A 21,485-nucleotide genomic window follows, 5' to 3' on the forward strand; every position below is an offset into this window, starting at 1 on the left:
ATCCCAAGGCTCATTAAAAACTTGGTCGACTAGCATGAGGAATCCTTGTCATTAGATAGAAACTGAGTTTAGAAACTGTGCCCCGAGGTCAGAAGGGGCAAAATCAGCAAGGCTCCTGCAACTGATTTATTGTTACGTGATCACGGATAGATGGCACCTTAAATGTCACCGTGGGGTGACAGCAAAGCAAGCTTCAGCAGCAGCCACCCTTGGTTGAGCAGCCAGCCTTGGCCGTTGAGCAATCCCACACATGAAGAATTATCACTGTGCTGAGGTATTGGGGAATTGCCACTGTCAGTCGAACTACATCACAATGTGAGTCAATTCTTTCAGAGGAGGATGGGGAAATAAAAAAGAGGATACAGGGGTAGAATTTCTGCATTCAGTAAATGGTGCCTAAAAGGTGCTTGATATTGCAGAGGTTAGCTTATGTTTCAAGTTTCCACTGAAATTAATTTGTATAATCACAAACTTAAAACCTTCCTTGAACCAGCACAACTGGACAGCATAATAGAATGTTGGTTTTCTTTTATTTTTCTTTCCTTTAAAAGTTATTCCTTGATGCATTTAAGATTGGGAACCCAGTGCAGTTATAATAATACAACTGAAAATGGTTTATCACCAAAAATAAGCATTTTTAATAAGGATGGCCGTCCTCCACCTGTCAGTAACTTTATTTAAAATCACAGAAAGTAACCTTTTAAAGAAAAAGCTATACTGAACCATAGTTAACTTGGCATATACTAATCAGTTTCTTTGCAAATGAGATTTATTTTGATATGAGAACATTTTTAAGACTTGCTGACTAGTGCCTGTGCGCCTAAGAAAATGAATACAGTTTGAAGGGAAGGAATCTGGCAATTTCAATCCGAGGGTGCGGCCAGTTTGTGATTCAGGCGAATTGAATCTTGAACCAGTGTAAAGGATCATGAAAAAGACAAGCCTAAGTGGTTTTGGGTGTAACTCACTAATGTTTAATATTCCCCGATCGTTTGCGCTGTTTTAGTTAATTATGTTGGAATTGGGCAACAAAAATAATAGAAACAAATGGAAGCTCTACCACATACTGTTCTTCAGAATGATTCCAGAACAGTTTTCAACATGCTGAAGAGAAGTGACCTTACACATAACAGCATTTCAATAGTCCGCAAAACTGCTTTGAGATCAACCTCATTGCTGCAGAAGCTCATTACCTAGGAAAGTAGGTTAATGTCCAGAACAGAATGGCCTGAAGCCATGATTTACATTATGGCAAACTATACAGCTTGGAATTAAAGACAGAAGAGTTCACATTGAGTCTGCTTGCTCTGGAGTGATTCCAACGAAGGGTTAATTCTAACTGAGCTGAGCGATATCAGTTGTGTAAGTTATTTTATCTTGTGGCACAAGAGAACTACCAACAAAGTTAATGCTGTAAGATATGTGAATGAAGCAAAACATTAGAAAATTAGCATTTGCGTGTGAGCCAATGGGCTGGATTTTGTTGAGGTCCCGACATCGGGATCCGTGGTGGGGGAGGGGGGAGCTGGAAGATTATATTGGCAGCGGCCTGCCATGGAGCCCGATGCTGGATTGCCGGGAGCGATCGTCCTGGCGCCGGTGAGGCTCAGTGGCGACACCCCTCCCCCACCCCCCCCCCCCCCACTGCTGGGCAGTGGGACCTGACTTTGAATATGGAAATTAAGAAAATGAATATGTTTAAATAAAACTGTCAGCGATCTTGTCTGCTGCCCGGGATCTTCCGAGCGGCAGCCGGCACTCATCACGTGCCTTCACTTTCCTGTCCAGGGAAAGCTGGTGCCACCGAGGTGGGGAAGAGGGTATCTTAGGATACTTAGTGTAGTGGGGGTGCAGTACGGGGTCAAATGTGCATTAATAGTGTAGGGGAGAAGGTGAAGCGGTGATCTCTGTACTTTGAACAGTTTGCTGGTCAAGTCTTGCATATAAGTCTTTTGTGGGGGGGAAGAGAGCAACTATTATCTGTAAGTATTATTTGGTGGGGGGTGGTGAAGGAATGATATTTTTTATTTCAGTGTACTAGGGGGGTACGGTTTTAAATATTTAAATTTAGCAGCAGGTCTGGCTGCCCTTTAAAAATGGCATCGGCGCCTGTGCACAGACAGCTGATGTCGTTGATGACGTCGCAGAGCCCACCCCCACTACGTGATTGGGGGTGGGTGGGAACAGCCTGACTGGCGTATTATCTTGAGCCGCCGTGTGGTAGATCATGGAGGCATGGAGGCGTGCAGCCCACACGTGTGGGCCGCCATTTTTTTCGCCCGCCGCCGGGAGAGGTAGCGGGAGAATAAAAATTCAACCCAGCAATTCTGAAAAGGAACTCTCAATATATTATGCTGAGATTCAGGGTCGTCGGTCCTGAAAATTTTCTGTGGAAGTGAGTAGCAGCTGTGTCAGGTTTGATGAAACTGCTGAACCCCACAGGGCACTTAACTCCCTGGAGCTGACAGAACGAGAGCAGGCAGGACCTAAGAAAATGCTCATGACTGCTTTCCCCATAAAAACAGGCAGATGTGCAAACAGGCTAAAAACCTTACAAAATGCTACTGTCAACGTGAGGAAACTGGAATCATTTAATGCAATATCTTAGAAGAAATCACTATTTTATGGGTATTTAACCAAAAACATTTCAACCCTTTGACGAAGCGTGTTTTTTTAGTTACGCTCTAATACTGATCAGAGTTTACTGGTTTGGTGAAAATTGAGCATTTTGGCTGAAAGGTGTAAAGTCAAGTTCAACTCGGGACTGTTTTGCTTGAGGGTACCTTCATGAAGTGATCCAGTCAGACAGTTAAACTGTACATTTCTTCTGGCACGAAGCAATTTTGACTTCTGTTCCTCTCGACTCTACATTCAGGTAAATTACTTACCATCCTTGTTGCCAGGAGTTTCATTAGTGTTGGTTTCCCTGAGTGCTGCCTGGGTTGGCATTGTCTGCGTCAGGGCAAACCAGTGTTGAAACAGGGATCCTAAGCAGGCATTGAGCCCCCTTTTTGTGTAGCAATGAGCCTAACACCTGCTTCAGCCATTGGTAAAGGACATTTCTTGTTTTCCTCACACCATATGGTTGGTTGTCCACCGGTGTACCAGAGCTGACGGCAAGCTGTTCAACTTGGCAAGACTATGCGTTACGACCAAAGTGCATAAAGTGCTAGTCCGTGAGTTGCTGTTTGCTGATGACGCTGCACTGTCGTCTCATAATGAAGTTCACTTGCAGCAGCTTGTAGATCGGTTCTCCCCGGGCCTGTTTGAACTGACAATCAGCATCAGGAAGACCAGAGACATGGGCCAGGACGTAGAGACTCCACCTTCTATCAACTTCAACAACCTCACTCTGGAGGTCATTGACAGCGTCACATACCTTGCATCAACAGTCACCAGAAATCTGTCCCTTGAACACAAAATCAGCACCAGGATTGCCAAGGCTGCAGCTGTCTTGTCAAAGTTGAGAAGGCGAGTGTGGACCAACAGCTAACTAACCAAAAATACAAAGCTCCGCATGGGGCGGCACAGTGGCGCAGTGGTTAGCACCACAGCCTCACAGCTCCAGCAACCCGCGTTCAATTCTGGGTACTGCCTGTGTGGAGTTTGCAAGTTCTCCCTGTGTCTGCGTGGGTTTCCTCCGGGTGCTCCGGTTTCCTCCCACATGCCAAAAGACTTGCAGGTTGATAGGTAAATTGGCCATTATAAATTTCCCCTAGTATAGGTAGGTGGTAGGGAAATATAGGGACAGGTGGGGATGTGGTAGGAATATGGGATTAATGTAGAATTAGTATAAATGGGTGGTTGATGGTCGGCACAGACTCGGTGAGCCGAAGGGCCTGTTTCAGTGCTGTATCTCTAACTAACTAACTAACTAATGTACCAGGCTTGTGATCTCCGCACCCTCCTTTGCAGTAGTGAAGCATGGACAACTTATGCAAGCGAAGCATAGCGGCTGATCAGTTTCCACCTCTGTTGCCTCAGATGGATATTGGGCATCTCCTGGCAGGATAGAGTGCCAAATACAGAAGTACACCAGCATGCAGGGATCCCCAGCATGTTTGCCCTCTTGACTCAGCGGTGACTCCATTGGCTGGGTCATGTGCGCCAAATGGGTGACGGCTGCATCCCCAAAGACATGCTGTATGGCGAGTTTGTTATTGGCATGAGACTAACAGGTTACCCACATCCACAGTACAGAGCTATCTGCAAGCAAGACGTCAAGTTAACAGGGATCAGAGTCGATGTATGGGACGTCCTTGCTGTTGACCAGAGTTCCTGGACAATGACAGTCAGGAAGGATGTGGAAAAAGCAGAGGTCTAAAGAAATGACCAGATAGCAGAAAAGAGAGCCCAGCGGAAGGAAAAAACTTCAGCTGTCCTTGGATCAACGATAGTCATCTGTGCCAAATGTGGAAGAGATTGCCACTCACGAGTTGGCCTCTACAGCCATAACACCATAACAGGCGATGTTCAACTCAGAAGTGACATGCAACTCGGGCGCAGTCCATTGTCTTTCAAGACGGCCTACTCCTACTACTACTATATGGTTGTTGGCACACTTCTGGTTGTGAGCGTGTGGGCTTCATAGCTGCCATTTTGGGGCCTTAGTAGGCTGCATATTGCCTGAAAAATGGGCACTACGTGGCTCAATTTCAAGACCCATATGGCCTAACATGTATCCATTTCATTCAAAATAACATCCCGAGATTCTGTGGGCAGCAATCCTGTGGGTAGTGGCAGGATCATGTCTTTGATCATTGTTGTGCTATTGAGTTCTCAACACAAGCATACCAAACACTCTGAAGCTGAATGGTAAGTTGAATTAAGGGTTCTTTATTACAAAATAACAATTCAAGGATAGCTCTAAGGTGGACCACAGTGGTTTAAGAAGGCGGTTCACCACAGGCTTCTAAGGGCAATTAGGGATAGGCAACAAATGCTGGCCTTGCTACCGATGCCCACATCCCATGAAAGAATTAAAAAAACACCTGTTGACTGTTGTAACACTGCTCCAACTATTACATCACATGTTGGCTTGCATCACTTCCTGTGATGATGTATTTGCATATTCAACAGTATGTTAACTAGTACTCCAGCAGTTAAAGCAATATCACAACAGCCCCCTTCCCTTAAATGGAAATTTCACAAATTATAAGCTATGCACATAATGAAATAAGATAATTGTGAATACTATTTACACATGTATTGACTCTCACAGTCATCAATCAAGTGTCTCTGAAACGAACAACTGGTCTGCTGACTTGACCTGATCTTGTAATTGTGAAAATTTGCTGAGATCTGGAATTGTCAATTCTTTTCTCTTGACTCGTAGGTTTGTACTGACAATTATTTTGTATTTGAGTGTTGTATGTGTTATTTTTCTGAACTTAATTTTTAGGACTTGAAAGTGAACATGTTCTTGATGCTACAGGTGTGTCAGACATGATGTTGTTGGATAATTCTCTCAACTGACATCCAGTTCCTTTTCAAGGTCGCTGCATTCGGGGTGGTTACCTTGTATGAACATGGCTCATTACAGATCTTAGACACTTCCACAGGCAACCATGTCTTCTCTTGTAGGTGGGTCACTCTGACCTTTTGTCCAATCTGTAGAGGAGGTAACTCCATACCTGCTTATCATGTGTGACTTTCATTTTTTTTCTCGTCTCGTCAATAATTTGTCTTGGATTGACAATGATCTAATCAAGTGATGGCTCGGAAGAGTTGTCCTTACTTGTCTTCCGAACATGATCTCTGCTGGGGATGGTAATCCTGTGTCTAACGGTGTTGCTCGTAGATCCAACATTGCTATCTGGATACCCTGATTGATTTCTCTACATTTCAGAATTAATGACTTTACTGTCCGCACCATCCTTTCTGCCAGACCATTTGACCTTGGATAGTGTAGAGATGACATAACATGATTTACAGCCCTCTTTGCACACCTGTCTTGAAATGGTGTATTGGTGTACTGTGGACCGTTATCCAACAGTGTCTGTTCCAGGGAACCAAAAAGACTAAAACTTGCGCTTGTCGTGTTTGCTATTGATGCGCTTGATGTATCCCTCAATTGGCGAATGATGGGAAAATTGGAGAAGTACTTGGTAATCAATAGAAAATTATCGTCTTTAACAGTAAACAGATCAGTGGCTATTCTTGACCATAGATGTGACGGAACATCATGAAGATGAAGTGACTTTCTGTGTTGGTTTGGTTGATGCTCTTGGCATGCATTGCACATCCTCACTACTCGCTCTATGTCACTGTTCATTCCTGGCCAATAAACTGTCTCATGTGAAAGTTGTTCTAGATATTTCAATGCCCATGTGATCTTGATTGTCTAGCCTTGACACTTTACTGATCTCGTGAATTGGCACCATCCGGAACTCACTGCATGCCGGTAGTCCTGCTACCGCTGGACCATTGATGTCAACTACGTAGATGACTTGTGGTGACTATGCAGAATTTCCATATCTGCACTGCAATGTCAATGCTCCCATGCAGCATATTGGTGAACCATTATATGCTCTTGTTGGCTGCAATATAGACTCCCACCTCACTAGATACATATCCTTAAGTATCCGCAGTGGTAAAATGTTGGCGCTTGACCCAGCGTCTATCTTCAGTCGTAGGTTGTGCTTGCCACTCTTGTTCGGACATATGATTTCGATTGTAGTGAAGGCTTTCAGCTGTGTGATTGAATCCATGTGATGCGTGATAGTCACCGTGTGAAAAGCTTGTTCACTTTCAGTGCCTTCTCTGCTGTCCCAGTCTTTGCCTATCTCATGGACGTGCCTGTGCTTAAACTGGAGTTTGGTGAAATCTTTTTTGTTGTTGCCACTCGGCAGTATCTGTTTCTGTTTGAACTGTGGCTTGCTGTGGCTACTGACCACTTCTTCACTGCCAGATTTTCTGCACAATCTTGCCCAGTGTTCCTTTAGATCATACGTTTTGCAGGTGTCTCTGAATGCAGGCCAGTTTCTTAGCTGATGCATGAGACTGCACTTGCTGTACGCCTTGCCCTGTCGAGGTGTCTTGACTAGCTCACTAATGGTTGTTGCTGCACCAAACGCTTGTATGTGTTACCTGCTTGCAGCTATGGCTTCGTACTTTCTGCCATCATTTAAGAGACTGTCAATGTCGTATCCTTTTGGCTTATCAATCAGATCTTTTTGGAATGCCTCGATTGGAGTTGATGCCATTACCATTATCCTCTCAGAAAGTTCTGTTTCTGATGAATCACAGTGTTTACCTTTTTCCTGACACCTACTGATAAACTAGTCAATAGTTTCTTTGGGCTGTTGTCAAAAAGCCATCAGTTCCAGTTGATGGATCCTGAAGTTGACTTTGACCTTCAGTTGGTCTTCTAACACTGTCCAGAGTTTCAATGGGTCTTTCTGGTCTGCTTCTGATACTCTAGAACTGTTGTTGTGATGGAGACCTTCATTGCCAATCACAATCTTTATCTTAGTTGATGCTTGTCGAGTTCTGTGACTGCAAGATCTACAAAGCATAGCTCCATATGCTGCCTGAAGAATTGGAACTCGTGGAGGGTATCTGGAACATTTCAGTTCATCACTGGGTATTTTGTGGTCATGATATCATGATATTGTTTGCAAGAAGTCTTCTGCCAGAGCTTTCCCGTTTAATTATTTTTTAGTAACTTTCCTTGAAGGAAGAAAAGCAATGCAGGTCTGTGGTGTCTGCAGCATTGGATGTCTGTCATGCCCTGAGCTCGGTGGCTGCAGCGTGGGCTTTTAGCCTCTACTTGGGGAGACCCTGCCCACGAAGCACATAAGCAGGAAAACCACAAAACATAATGGCAGTTCAGTATTGCAGGCCCGACTCGAACCGATTCTCTTTCCTTTTTTTGTGCCCAATTCTGCCAGCTACCATTCGAATAAACTACCCCCTTCGTTTACTCACACTTTCCCAAAGTATCGGTTTTGAAGATGGTCTTTGAATCTGACTATATGTTGCACCGCTGACACTTTCTCCAGCAATCTGTAGTGTTGTCCCAGGTTTTATGTCTTTCCATGGGGGAAACCATCATTCTCGATGTTGCGCTTGAGATCACTGTCCCACGTCAAACACCGCTATTAGCAGGCTGAGTCTCTCTGCCTCACTGCTACCCTGTTGTGTTCCGCTGCCATCATATTGTGTTATTGAGTTCTCAACACAAACATACCAAACACTCTGAGGATGAATGGTAAGTTGAATGAAGGGTTCTTTATTACAAATAACAGAATTACAGGGAAGCTCTAAAATACAAGTGCTGACTGTTGACTAACACTGCTTCAACTACCAGATCACATGTTAGCTTGCATCACTTCTTCTGATGATGTATACCAAACTATTTACATATTCAACAGTATGTTAATTGGTACTCTAGCAGTTAAAGCAATATCACAACAATCATGTCCATTGTTGCAGGAGTTTGCTCAGGCCCCTCTAACCCTGGCGTTGGTCCGAAAGCCTCCCTGAAAATGAGAGCCGATCAGAATACCTTTTTAAAAATATTTCCCTCTTGGAGGGCTCAGACCACTTGCTAGGCTTGGACCCCAACAATGGGACTGACATACATACCAAGGCTCGTTACAGCTCATCTCACTCAGCGTACCAGCTGCCACCAAGGTCCCCCTCCAGGGCCAGGACTGGGAAATTCTGGCTGAAGGATTCCCTGACCTCAGCTCCACCTCAACCGGTAAAAGCAGATGGAAGTCCCATAAGGCAACCCGTGAACCAACAGAAACAGCGGAGACCTGTTGGGACTGGGAATCTCTCCTTTTCTTTGGGGGTCCTGCCAAAGTTACAATGGGAGATCAGTAGAAGCCCCATTGAGTTCAGCTGCTCAATACTCCAGGTATAAAATCAATAGACAACACAAAAGGTTTGCCATTGTGCTTAAGAAGAAAGAAAAAAGCAAATTCTATAAACTGTAAAGCTGGATTTATTTCCATTTTTTATGATAGAACTGACTGGCGTGAATTCCGCTGGTGACATAAAACCCAGCTATTGAAGATTTAATGAATTATATTAGCGTTGTTTTGTATTAAAACAACCAGGTGAAGTGCCAGCAGCAAAGCTGACAATGGTAAAATATTTGAAACCTGTGGCATGGAAGAAGAAACAGTTAAAACAAAAATCAGTAACATTTTTAAGTAAGTTTCATTAGTTCGACACGAATCAATGATTTATAGTGAATAAAGAAATGATGAAATCCTAGGAAATTCTAATGACAGCATATCAGATTTAAGTGCATTTCACGATGAGGAAATTGTTAATTTTTATAGAAGACATGTTACTCTCCTTTAACATGCAGTCAAATGAAATCCGGTGTCACGCAGTTCAAATCATGTGGTTCAGCAGTGCTTAGGTTCAAATCACATAATTTGTTCACCAGTGCCTGTCATTCCTTTCTGTCTACCATGACAACTCCTCCTCCTCCCCCACCGGCAAAGATAGACTTGTACAAAATGGAATAAAACGTCTCCATAAATTACAGCTAAAGATGCTCTTTATTCATGGGATGTGGGTGTCACTGGCAAGGCCAGCATTCATAGCCCGTCCATAATTACCCTTGAGAACGTAGTGGTGAGCCTACTTCTTGACAACTAAATGGCTTGCTAAGCACTTTCAGAAGACAGTAAGAGTGAATCACATTGCTAAGGGTCTGGAGTCACATATCGGCTGGACAAGGTAAGGACAGCAGGTGTCCTTCCCTAAAGGACATTACTGGATGGATTTATACAACAATCCTGTGGGTACATGGTCAGCATTACTGATAGTACCTTTCACATTTCAGATTTATTTAATTAACTTGAATTTAAATTCCTGATCTGCTGTGGTGGAATTTGAGCTCACGGTCATTAATCCAGGCCTCTGGATTACTAGTCCAGTAACATAGGGCTGAATTTTACGCCGCCCTAGCGGGTCGGTTGGTGGCGTTGGGGTGGCGTGGGGAGGCTGGGAGACCCGTAAAATGCGGGCCGGATCCCCGGGCTAGGTGGAAGCGGGTTCGCCACTGCCTTTCACATCGGTGGTGAATTCCAGTCCGCCTAGGGTAAAGTCCAGCCCATAATCACTATTCTGCTGTTCCCAAGCAAATTCTATTCAATTACAAATTGGTATGCATTTTAAAGAAGCAAAACACCTCTGCGTTTAAATGATATTGACAAAATATAAGTGCATTCGTCTTACCTTGGTGTATTTCTGCCTCAGAGAATATTCTCCTCCAGGTGCTGTCCTGAGTAGAACACAACCCACATGATAAAGAAAAGAAGAACTTGCCTTTATTTAATCTTATCAGGATGTAGAACCATGACATACAAAGGCATTTCAAGTACTTTATAAGAGACATAAAACACAGAAAATAAATTAAGTTAAAATCAGTAATAAAAAAGTAACATTGAAGTTTAAAAATAAGACATATATTGGGAGGAAGAAGGAATGGAAGGATATAGAAGAAAGAGAAGCCATGGCAAGAAGAAGTAAAATGTTACATTTTTTAAAATACAATTGAAAATTGTTCCAAAAGTGTTTATTTTAGTATTATAGTGATAAGCTGCTCCTTTATTGCTGTTATATTAGGGTTGCCTTGGTAACAACATCACCATCAACTTTCTTAGGCTTGCTGGTGCTTTACAGATTGGGCTTTAAACAACCTCAGGTATAGGCTTTGCAGTATCTAATATTCCCATAGTGTGTCACAAGGCCTCGAGTAGGCCTAGACCATTCACATAATATTGCTACAGTGCACATTTTGAGACATAGCAGGGCAAAGGTGGACTTGGTTGTACTCATTTTCCAGGCAGGAATATGGCCACAAGGTCCAATTCAGGGGGCCAAGCTCTCATGCCCGAACATGTTGGAAATGTGTCCCATGCCATATTAGTTTGGATCCTCTGGAAGTGTCACTAACATCAGCCTAAAACAAGCTTAGACTGCTTGAAAAAGCTACTAGGAGACCTAATGTCTGTTTTAGGACCTCTTTCTAAAATTGTCAAAACTAGACCAAGCTTGCACCCCAGAAGGTTTGGCTAGTGTATTCAGGCCATGAATAAACATGAGTAACAGAGTAAACAATTACACTCAGGAAACCTTTAATTATTTACCTGGACTTAATTATTTACCTGGACAAAATAAATAATCACTGGCAAATATTTTGATGGCTAGAATAAATTACAGCATTCCATGACTAAACGATTTAAGTAGCCAGTTTTTACTGGAGCAGCTTATTAACATTTACATAGTGGAATATGAATTGCAATACAGAAATTATAATTTTCAATTGAGTGTTGTGAACTTTTGGCTTCTGTTGATTTGTCATTTAAATGACTGTCTTCAGATGAAAAGGAAATTAAAGCCCAATCACTTCCCCCAGCCAAAATTGCGTGACAGCATGAATATTGTTCAAGGGTCAGTTGAATAAATTCACAGCCTTCAAAGATGCCATAACACAGGATAGTTGTAAAGTAAGTCTCAATCTACATGTCGCCTTAAACTCAATCTCTCATCAATTATCACGTGGCCTTTCTGAGTGAGACTATATTTAGTTCCGCTTATTGCTGAAAGATAATCTAATTTGATTCCTCTTTAATTTCTGCCTCCATCACTGTTAGAACCCTCCTGACCTGTACCTGCTCCAAGTGCTATGTGTATACAAAGCTCAAAGGATTGGCCAAAATCTCGCCAGCATAACAGTGATGGAGCAGGGTTTCCATTTCACCAGTGCCTTACATGCCTGAGCCCCCATTTCAGTTACTGGTTCAAGCAAAGAGCATACAGCAGCAGCTGGGCTCCCTTGCCAGTATCAGCACAACTCAGGTGCCCAATATAAATGGGTGGGAATGTGGGGGAAGCAGGAATTATGTCGGGGAGAACAGCCATTTTTTAAATTCATTCTTGGAATATAGGCATTGCTGGCAAGGCCATACCTAATTGCCCTCGAATTGGTACAACTGAGTGGATTGCTAGGCCATTTCAGAGGGCAGTTAAGAGTCAAGCACATTGTTGTGGGGCTAGAGTTGCATCTAGGCCACATTGGGTGGAATCTGGAACGCACTGCCTGAAGGGGTGGTGGAGGCGGGAACCCTCGCAACATTTAAGAGGTATTTAGATGAGCACTTGAAACGCCATAGCATACAAGGCTATGGGCCAAATGCGGGAGAATGGGATTAGATTGGATGGGTGCTTGATGGTCAGCGCAGACGCGTTGGGCCGAAGGGCCTGTTTCTGTGCTGTATAACTCTATGACTATGACAGCAGATTTCCTTCCCTGAAGGACATTAGTGAACCAGTTGGGTTTTTACAACAAACTGGTAAGTTCATGATCACCATTACTGATGCTAGCTTTTTAATCCAGCTTTATTTATTTAATTAATTAACTAAATTGGAAATTTCCCAGCTGTCATAGTAGGATTTGAACTCATGCTTTTGGATTATTAGTCTAGTAACAACCACTGTGCTATCACACGTCTTTGGACTCAAGATGGCTGAGTTGCACAAAATATTGGCCCCTTTTCTGGTAAACTCCTTTTCAAACTGCAGCCAGTCCCTTTGCAACTGACTGCTCTAAGGAAACTTGCCATTGTCACTTTATAGAGCCCCACTTCTACCCCTGTAACACACTGTATGCCTAATGCATTTCGATGTGCAGTACAATGAGAGCACTGGAGGTGGGACTGGTGGGAATGCTAACAGGTGGCATCATTTTCTGATGTCAGATTTCAAGGGAGTAAATGAAAGAACTGGTCACCCCTGCCAAAAGGTTCCAGCTCTTTTGGAATGGGGTTCAGACCCAGTGTAAATGGGTCCCACCCCATTTTCCCCAGTAGTGCCCTGAAACAACCACAAATACCATGAATTTTGGGGGTCCATGTGTGGCTTGGGCCATTAGCACAATGTGTAGAACAGGCCAGATATTAAAGAAAGAATTGCATTTATATAGCACCTTTCATGACCTCAGGACATGCTAAATTTCTTCAGAGCCAATTCATTACTTTTGAAATGTACTCACTGTTGTAATGTAGGAAACATGGCACTCAATTTCCACACAGCAAGATCCCACAAACTGTTCTGTAATAATGACCAGATAATCAGTTTTAGTGATATTGGTTGACAGATAAATATTGGCCTAGACACCGTGAATAGTCCCTTTACCCTTCTTCAAAATAGTGCCCTGGGATCTCTCACATCCACCTGAGAGGGTGGACAGGGCTCAGTTTAACATCTCATCCAAAAGCTGGCACCACCTCAGTGATGCACTGAAGGAGTGTCAGCCTGCATTATGTGCTCACATCACTGGAGTGCGACTTCAATTAATTTTCTGCAAAAAATGGCACTGATTTTCTGCCATTCACAATGCCAGGAATTAGACAAGAGCTGAAGTTAATAAGTAAATCGTGTGGGTGTCAATCTATGTTATATAACTCGACACCTTTACTTCACGTCAGCCTAATCAGTTCTCCCACAGTTACTATAACTTTAATGAAATGGCTGTCACTTTTATCCCAGTGGTAAAACAACCTTCCTCTGCACTCCCCCAATTACTACTATGAGTACAAACATACAACTAGACCTAACTGTTGCCAAGAAGAGCAGAGCTGAAAAAATAATTTTATGTAAATATTTACACTTCCTACAAAATACCCTAAAAGTACACATACCTTGTATGAAACACTGCAAGAGATCTAATAGAACAGGAATATGAGCTACTGCCTGGAGTCACACTGGACTGTGCATTGCATTTTGTCACACGTTAAGCAAGAAAATTATTTCATGTTGTCCACGTTCGAGTCTGCTGGAAGTGCACAATGATAAAGAAAATACTTTGTAATAGTTTCCACTTGACAGACCCTATGAAGATTCTCGCGTGAATGTCTGTGTTTTCATTTAAAAAATAAATAAGCATTGACATTGTAACTGCAATTCTACTTTTTTTTTATTCATTCATGGGATGTGGGCGTCGCTGGCCAGGCCAGCATTTATTGCCCATCCCTATTTGCCCTTGAGAAGGTGGTGGTGAGCTGCCTTCTTGAACCCGCTGCAGTCCATGTGGGGTAGGTACACCCACAGTGCTGTTAGGAAGGGAGTTCCAGGATTTTGACCCAGCGACAGTAAAGGAACGGCGATATAGTTCCAAGTCAGGATGGTGTGTGACTTGGAGAGGAACTTGCAGGTGGTGGTGTTCAACTGGGTGGGTCCTTTGCGGTCACTGAACGTATATAAATATACCAGGTCATATGAAGGATTCTGGATGAAGAATTGTTTTTAATTTCTTTCAACATCATGAAGGCTCCAATATATTTTTTATGTAGACTTACAATCGGGGAAATTACAGAACAGAATGAGGTTATAACAGAATACAGAAAACTAATAGGACATTCTAACGATAAAATAAACTTACATTGAGCTATGCCGTTAAATCTTTTGGACTGAAAAATTAACATGTAGTGTGATCATAATAAAATAACAAAGAACAAATATTCAGGAGGAACGGGGTCTTAGAGTGGATTTCAAATCTCTTGGGACTGGAGTTCAAATCCAGCCAAGACTGATGTTCATTTTGCTTGTTGGCTTCAAAGGTGCTATGTGAGATATGAGATAGGCAGTCTCAACACAGTAGGTATGAACCTGCAGCAGAAAGCTGCCCCTGATTCAGCCCTGGTTGGCAATCTCGCTCTGAGAGGCCACAGGGTACCCTGGGAGTTCTTGTGGGAAAACTGAGTGCCTAAAATGTCAAGCCTTCCATTGTCGAACACTAATATCTCTCTCTTTGATGAGTACAAAATATATATTTTTTAATCGCGTTTCCTAACATTTTTAACACAAACCAATGCATTACTGCATCACCAATTCACGAGTCCTTCATTCTGGAAATCGTTTGCATGCCGTAATAGATGGATGAATGAAATGTGAGGAGGGAATGTTAGTTGCTCCCCACACAGGAGGGATATTGGCATTCCTCCTAGTGTCTGACAACAGAGATCAGTTAGCGGAGGCTTGAGAGCAATCGATGGCTCACTTTGACAGCCCGCGAAAGAATGTGGTCCTACAGACTCATGCAGGGGAAATGGTGAGTGGTCAAATAAACCACCACAAAATAATAGTTACCGCAGTGAAGTTCACATATCGTTGCAATAGTTGTTTTAATCTCTGGGAGACTAGTTTCTGAAGGATTTTTTCTTTCTTGAATAGAATAACCACATATTGAGGAGCATAGGAACAGTCCCTCCAGCCTGTCCCGCCATTCGATACGATCATGGCTGATCTGTATCTCATCTACATTTACCCACTTTTGTTCCATGTCCCTTGATACCCTCGCCTAATAAAAATTTATCGATCTCAGTCTTGAAAATTTTAATTGTTCCAGCATCCAGAGCCTTTTGAGGGAGCAAATTCCAGATTTCCACTGGCCTTTGTGTGAAAAAAATAAGTGCTCTCGCTAGGAATTGCTATTACATTAAGCAGTTTCTAGTTCCTGCATTTGCTAAATTAAATTAGTAATTATTAAGGCAAGTACACAGGAGATGGCTGGGTTCTGACATGTACAATATCTACTTACGTGAAGATAACTGAGTAATGTGGCCCTTCCGAAAATAGGTTAAATGAGTTGCATCGATATTATATGAGACGATTCTTTTTGGCAAAGCCTTAGTTTTGGTGAAGTTCCTGAGGTAATTATTCTGGAAACAAAAACATTTTTGTGGGTAAATTTAATGAACAAAAATGAAAGGTATTTCTGGGTTTGTTAGAAAGAACTTTCATTTATATGGTGCTTTTCATGACCTCAGGAAGTCCCAAAGTTTTTCAAGGCAAGTGAAGTATTTTTGAATTGTAGTCGCTGTGGTAGTTTATGAGATTCTGTAATGTGTTTGTGTATTGTGATAGAGGCCATGCGAGGTTGAGTGCGCACTTTATGGATGTACAATGGGTCTCATGCTGTGGAAAAATTATGTCAAGTTTTTTCTGCTCCTTTGTAAAGCCATCAATTGTCAAAAGTGTGCATGTGGAGGTGAGACTGTGTAATTTCTTTATCTGTGTTCCTGCAGTTGTCACTGTAGAGCTGTAGTAAAAACAGAAAGTGCTGGAAAGACTCAGCAGGTCAGGCAGCATCTGTGGAGAGAGAAACAGAGTTAATGTTTCATCAGAACTGATGAAGGGTCACTGACCTGAAACGTTAACTCTGCTTCTCGCTCCACAGTTGCTGCCTGACCTGCTGAGTATTTCCAGCACTTTCTGTTTTTAGTTCAGATTTCCAGCATCTGCAGTATTTTGTTTATACTGTAGAGCAGTGTTGTCTTATCACAGAGATTTATCAGGTCACTTTAATATTTTAGTATTATGGTATGTTGCTTAGGTAGGCTTTTGAGGAACTGTTCCAGGAAAATCTCCATTTATATTGGTTGTACAAGGCTGGTAAAGACCATTGCAGCACTGAATTCCATATATTCTCCACAGAATGCCATCATATCTCTTAACCAGCACATATTATATGCTGATTTCAAAGGCCATAGACTTGCTATAATTACCTTACAAATCTGGTTTTACAGGAATACTGTTTACTGCTATAAAATATGATTATTCCTCCTCTTTCAGGAATATGGATTTGTTCCTTTCTTGTGAACAATAAATGAAGAATGCTTTATCAAAATTGAAGTTTGGTTGAAAAGAACTCAGAATAGGGTGTTTTTTAATAGCAGAACATGTTTCTGTGTAGAGCCATGTTGCATAAGAACATGAGAAAGAGGAGCAGGAGTGGTTCATACGGCCTCGCAAGCCTGTGTGGTCAGTCAAAATGATCAAGGCTGAACTTCCACATCAACTCTACCTGGCCGCCCTATCCCCCCATCCCTTGATTCCCTTAGTTCTGATGAAAGGTCATCGACCTAAAAGGTTGGCCGAAATTTTACATCCCCGTGGGAGAGGACTAGAGGTGGGGAGGGGGTGGGGGGGGGTGGGGGGTGTGGTCATAAAATCAGCTTGAGATGGCGTGGGAGTGCCATGTTTTTATTCGTTTCATGGGATGTGGGCGTCGCTGGCAAGAAAGACCAGCAATTGTTACCCCCTAATTGCCCTTGAGAAGATGATGGTGAGCTGCCTTCTTGAACCTCTGCAATCCATCAGTGTGAGTTCCAGGATTTTGACCCAGCGACAGTGAACGAATGGTGATATATTTCCAAGTCAGGATGGTGCGTGACTTGGAGGAGAACTTGCAGGTGGTGGTGTTCCTATGCATCTGCTGCCCTTGTCCTTCTAGGTAGTAGAGGTCGCGGGTTTGGAAGGTGCTGCAGTGCATCTTGTAGATTGTGCACACTGCTGCTAGTATGCATCGGTGGTGGAGGGAGTGAATGTTTAAGGTGGTAGATGGGGTGCCAATCAAATGGGCTGCTTTATTTTGGATGGTATCGAGCTTCTTGAGTGTTGTTGGAGCTGCTCCCATTCAGGCAAGTGGAGAGTATTCCATCACACTCCTGATTTGTGCCTTCTGGATGGTGGACAGGCTTTGGGGAGTCAGGAGGTGAGTTAATCACTGCTGAATTCACAGCCTCTGACCTGTTCTTATAGCCACAGTATTTATATGGCGACTTCAGTTCAGTTTCTGGTCAATGATAACCCCAGGATGTTGATAGTGGAGGACTCAGTGATGGTAATGCCATTGAATGTCATGGGGAGATGGTTAGATTCTCTCTTTCTTGGCACTTGTACGGCGCAAATGCGATTTGCTACTTACCAGCCCAAGCCTGATTGTTTTCCAGGACTGCTTCAGCATCTGAGGAGCTGCGAATGGGAACTGTTCCCTGAAAAATGTCCACATGGCAGTGGGATAGGGGACGCTGATACGATGTGATACTGCCAGAAGCTAGGAGCAATGTTTGGCTGCTGCCTGTCCTCGTGTCAGAGCCATTCCTATTGCCTACTCGCCTCCACTGGTATTTTAGCAGTGGCAGGAGACGTGGCAAGCAGCATGCCGCCCTTAGGCCAATTGAGACCCTTAAGTGGCCAATTAATGGCAACTTAAGGGCCTCTTCCCACCACCTCTGGTATTTTACCAACGGTGGATGGGCACTTCGCCACCTGGGGAGGCTGCCCAGTTATACCTGGCAGCTTCCCTGCAGGCTGGGTAGCGGGGGGACCCTCCTGATCAGGCACCCTGTGCCCCAAGGAGGGACCAACCTCCCCAGCAGCAAGTGTTGCCCCTGCTGGAACACCAACCCCCCGACCCCTCCACCCCCTCGCTGGGACCTGGCTGATTGGCCATGGGGAGACCCAATCCCACTTACCTTGCTCTCCGGCCTCCATTGCTGGCTAGGTCTGGAGTCTGCTGTAGTCCCAGCAGTGGCCGCCACTCCCAGTGATGCTGCTGGGACTGAAGAGCTGCTGGCCCTCTGATTGGCCGGCATCTCTTGGACGCGGGACATTCTGCCTCAGAGGGGTGGAAGCCACGACCTCAGGCAATTAATTGCAAAATATGCTTTCCAGCTGGTGGGAGGGGCCAGCGCCTCCTCGTAAAATCGTGGCCATTGACTCTGTTACTCTCTCCACAGATGCTGCCTGACCTGCTGAGTATTTCCAGCATTTTCTGTTTTCGTTTCAGATTTCCAGCATCCGCAATATTTTACTTTTATGACGTGATTCTTATGTTGCCCTGTGGGGTCCAGATGGTCCATTCTGAATTAAGTTAAAAATGGGTGTTCCCCCCCTACCAAGAACACTGGTGGTCAGAGCTGTCAATCAACTAGTATCAAAGAAACGATCCATAGTGTGACTGACAAGCAGCTATTTACATATCTTTTCTAAATACAGGACCCATCAATGCATAAATACCACTTAATTAGCCAAGACAAAGGCCAGAATTTTCCAGGCCCTGTGGAGACAGGTATAGGAGGCGAGGCGGTATGGGAAATAAGTGGAAAACCCCATTGAGGTGGCTCCCCTACACTGTCCCACCTGGGCGGGTTTCCCAGGGGTGGGCTGCCAAGGGAATTAGCATCCTACTTTATGGAGACAGGCAGCCAATTAGGCGAATTAAGGCCCCACTTAGGGGCTATTTTCAGGCACTGACAGCAATTTCCTGGTGTCGGACCAGCCCGCCCGCTGAGTCCAGAGGCCGGTAAAAAATTGGAGGTGGCCAAGAGGGGTCATCGAAGCCTCCTCTCACTGGCCCAATGAATGAGCCGTACACCACAGCCAAAACCAATCCTGTGGAGGGTTTCCCCTCCACACCAATGGCCGTAGCAACTGTGGGCCTTCTCTCATTTTAAATTTTCAGCAGCCTTCCCAGAGTGCCTCCGGGCTGCTGGTTGTCCAGTGCTGTGCGGCCCTCTCATTGGACTTCACACCTCGGGAGCCCGCCCGCCGTCTTTAATTGGATGGTGAATGCGGAGGCGGCCAATTAGGACTCTGCCTTATGTAAAGTTGTGTCTTTACGACAAGTGCAAGCTCGGGACCCACATATGGTCCCAACATCGGGTTCCTGAGGCCCGCGAGAAAATTCAGCCCAAAGCTTCTGGAGGGTTCTCTGGCCAAAGAGTGAACACAGGCACTAAACAGGTGCAGGGCTAATAAGACAGTCAGTTCGAAAAGTCCTGAGTGAGCATACAATTTTGGTGTTAATTGCTGATTATCTTCTTCTTCTTCTTTGCGCCTCCTTATCTCGAGAGACAATGGATACGCGCCTGGAGGTGGTCAGTGGTTTGTGAAGCAGCGGCTGGAGTGGCTATAAAGGCCAATTCTAGAGTGACAGGCTCTTCCACAGATGCTGCAGAGAAATTTGTTTGTCGGGACTGTTGCACAGTTGGCTCTCCCCTTGCGCCTCTGTCTTTTTTCCTGCCAACTACTAAGTCTCTTCAACTCGCCACATTTTAGCCCCGTCTTTATGGCTGCCCGCCAGCTCTGGCGAACGCTGGCAACTGACTCCCACGACTTGTGATCAATGTCACAGGATTTCATGTCGCGTTTGCAGACGTCTTTAAAGCGGAGACATGGACGGCCGGTGGGTCTGATACCAGTGGCGAGCTCGCTGTACAATGTGACTTTGGGGATCCTGCCATCTTCCATGCGGCTCACATGGCCAAGCCATCTCAAGCGCCGCTGACTCAGTAGTGTGTACAAGCTGGTGATGTTGGCCGCCTCGAATTTGCCTGGATGATGATTAGACACAATTCCTGTGGAGCAATATATGTCGTGTCCTCGCAACCACATCCACTGAAGGTATGGAGTGCTCTGGCTGGCACACAGTGGCATGTTTCAGGATGCCTCAGTGACCAAGGAAGAGAGTGCACAGTTTCTAGGATGCAGCAAGTGCAGGCCCTGGCGGAGGAGGTCCAGAGTGGGAGGGATGTCTTGTACCCACAGGGGGAAAGGACTCCACCTCGCCCGCCTTGCCCTCCTGTCCCACTCTCCTGCAGCAGCTGGTGCTGCTCTGCCTGGTCTCCTGTCCTCCTCTCATTCCTCCTCCAGACCAAGAGGGACCCCTCATATGATACTGATGACAAGCACTCCCTTTCTCCTGGTGACTCCTATAATGTGGATGAGGACAGCACTTACTCTTTTTAGATGAAGTCCTTGGAGAATTTCCAGAATAAATGTTGCTTGAATCTTGATGGCAAAAGTGTTCCAGAAAGTCTACTGGTGTGTTTCAGAGGTCCTCTTCGCAGTTCCAGCAACAATACCCATGAAATGGTGTGTATCCCTTTAAGTGGTAAGTACACCTTTAAGTCATGCTTCCACTTGGCAACAACGCTGTGTTTATTCCCAAACAGCTAGTCACTGTTCGGAGAAGATGTCAATTGAAGTGCTAGCCGCTAAAATGCCGTGCAGCCTTTTTAATGCGCACTAGCAGGTATTTTAACCAGTAATCAGATGTTTAACAAGCCTCCAGGCTACCGGCCCTGGAATTGGTTTCAACTCCTTTACCAAGATGGCATGTTGCACTAAGCATGGCTAAACCAGCGATTCGCCTTAAGACCACACCTTGGCTGCCCATTTGGCTGGAATTTTACGCAGGAGTGGGCTGGAGGTGGGGGATGTCGTAAAATTGAGTGGGAGACCGGGGGTGGGGGTGGGGGTGGTGGGGGGGGGGGGTGTTGTGGGGGAGGGGGTGCCATTCCCGTTGCCTTCCCGCCCCCACTGCAATTTTATGAGGGGCAGCGGCAGTGAGAAATGACCCACTCGCCCCAGGCCAATTAAGGCCCTTAAGTGGCCAATTAACTGTCGCTTAAGAGTCGCTTCCCACTGCTGCTGGTATTTTACCAGTGGCTGGCAGGTGGTTCTTGTCCCCCAGGAAGCTGTCCAGTAAAACCTGGCGGCCTCCTTGTGGGCTGGGGGGCCCTCTTGATCGGGCATCCTGTGCTCATGCTGAAATACATTCCGCACCCCCCCGGCCCCCAAGCCGACCCCTCTCCCCACCCCCCCACCCCACCGCCTTGCTGGAGCCCAGCCGATTGTCCCTGGCGAAGCCTCACAAACTTACCTTTTTT

General features: G+C 44.7%; 1 long non-coding RNA gene across 2 annotated transcripts in view; it reads right to left on the reverse strand.

Annotated features, from left to right (window-relative positions):
• LOC137383921 (uncharacterized) overlaps window positions 1-21,485 on the reverse strand; it is a 155,603-nt gene that overhangs the window by 44,398 nt on the left and 89,720 nt on the right. The window contains exons 1-4 of one of the 2 annotated variants that reach the window (XR_010977489.1): window positions 15,569-15,667; window positions 13,671-13,801; window positions 13,022-13,080; window positions 10,204-10,249 (exon numbers count right to left, since the gene is read on the reverse strand). This is a non-coding gene — a long non-coding RNA (uncharacterized lncRNA). Of the gene's footprint in view, window positions 1-10,203; window positions 10,250-13,021; window positions 13,081-13,670; window positions 13,802-15,568; window positions 15,668-21,485 lie in introns of those variants that run through there. The other variant, XR_010977490.1, reaches the window with a different exon arrangement.

Source organism: Heterodontus francisci, chromosome 25 (assembly GCF_036365525.1).
Source record: "Heterodontus francisci isolate sHetFra1 chromosome 25, sHetFra1.hap1, whole genome shotgun sequence".
Taxonomy (NCBI): Eukaryota; Metazoa; Chordata; class Chondrichthyes; order Heterodontiformes; family Heterodontidae; genus Heterodontus; species Heterodontus francisci.